The following is a 2,015-nucleotide window of genomic DNA, read 5'->3' as shown; positions in this document are numbered from 1 at the left end:
CCAAAATTGTTTGAAATCACCACCAAACACAAACAATTGTTCAAAATGAATTTTATTAATAAAAAAATAGTCTGAGTTCAATCATCCAAGGTTTTGTAGAGTTTCCAATAAATCAAGAGATAAAGATAGCATCTATGAAACCAATCTTAAATGAACTCAAATACTAATCTTTACTAATCCAAATACTACTAATCCCTATCATAACTCAAACTAAATAAGTAAAAACTTAAAATGTGGAATATTCCAAAGAAAATACAAAATAAATTTTTTTTAAATAATTTATGATTGGTGCTCCTACATCACATTTTCCCCTTTATGTTTGGGGTAGTTCACAATTCCTCTCCTAAACATTAAAACTAGGCTATTTCAAAGAAAATGTGGAATATTCCAAAGAAAATACAAAATAAAATTTTTTTAAATAATTTATGATTGGTGCTCCTACATCACATTTTCCCCTTTATGTTTGGGGTAGTTCACAATTCCTCTCCTAAACATTAAAACCAGGCTATTTCTCCCTTAAGTTTTGGAAGTGAGCAATAACTACCCCTACAACTCTCTCACTTGAACCCCAACGGAATCTTTTAATTTGTGGAATTCTATAAGGTTGAATTTATTTAATCATGTGTTGGCTTTATTCCGTGCCAAATTTGCTTGTAATTTAGCAATTAGATACCCTGTATTTAGGTGAGAATTATGTAAGGGTAGTGTGTTAGAGAGTATGAAAAAAGTTCAAGTGTGCACTCAAGAAGAGCCTCGTGACTGGATCTCGGGACTGGCTTACAACTGGCAAGTCACCGGAATGGCACACCTGTGAAGCATGCAGGGGGAGTTGAAGGGTCATGCCAAGTGTAGCACTACTGGACAAAACTTCTCGTCTGGCCATTCAATTAGCTCGTAACTCAAACTCGCGACTCGTTCCAGTCGCGAGGCCGAGTTGCCAGAATGCCCTGTTTGGTTGTAACTGACTCTTCGCATTCCTCATATACCCTACTATAAATACCCTTATACCTACGAAATGTAGAGAGCTTCTAGAGAGAATTTTAAGAGAGAAACCCTAGAGAAAAACAAGATTGACTCATCCACAATCTTCATCTTTTGATTCTCCAAATTCCTCTACTCTCACCCTCTCCATTGACATATCCTTGAGAGGTACATTAGTCAAATCCTTATCTCACCATACCCATATCAGTGAGGAGGTATTTTGGTGCTTGGAAAGCAGTTCAAAAGGGACCAATTCATTTTGGTTGATGCAATGGGCTATTGCGGAAATCCGATAAGCTAGAAAAGATAAGGTTCGGCATAACCCTGTTGGAGCAAGAAGCTTGGAGGGCTCAGGTGCACTAGGTAGATTAGGCTTTGAGGGTCTTCTGCTATTCATGTATCCCAACTTCATTCACTAGTAGATTATTGATCGTTTGGAGGGCAACAGAGAGGTTTTTCGCTGAGTACTTCAATTTCCTCTTCGATAACACATCGCCTTGTTATCTTTGTGTTTGCATCCCTCTTCCCTTATTCTTTATCATTTAATTGCTGTTGTGGTTGTGATTAATTATGGATTAGAGTGTTTTACCAATTTGGGTTTAGCTTATATTCATATTCCGGACATATATTGTTTGTCTATAAGCTTGTTTTGGTAATTTTTAATTTAGGGGTCTAAACATTCATAGGTGTTTTACACGCTATTTGAACTTTCATATTCTATTATGTAATATCTAAAATACCCTAACTAAATAAGTAAAATCTTAAAAATACGCTAGTTCTATTTAATTCGTTTGGTAAAGTTTTTTATCATCGAGCAAGAGATTTGGGGTTAAAAATTTTTTGTCTACACCAAAAACTAATTGCTATTTTGGTGATAATCATTATAGCCAATTGCTATCATAACCAATTGGTGATAATCTTGTCTACACCAAGGGCAAGGATTTTTTTTTTTTTAACCGAAATAAATAAATTAATAATTTCATATTGCTTTTTTTTTAAAAAAAATTAATAAAACTTTGTGTTCTCTGTAAATA

Source organism: Quercus robur, chromosome 11 (genome assembly GCF_932294415.1).
Source record: "Quercus robur chromosome 11, dhQueRobu3.1, whole genome shotgun sequence".
In the NCBI taxonomy this organism is placed as follows: Eukaryota; Viridiplantae; Streptophyta; class Magnoliopsida; order Fagales; family Fagaceae; genus Quercus; species Quercus robur.
The sequence above is the reverse complement of the archived record's forward strand: the minus strand, read 5'-3'. Positions refer to the sequence as shown.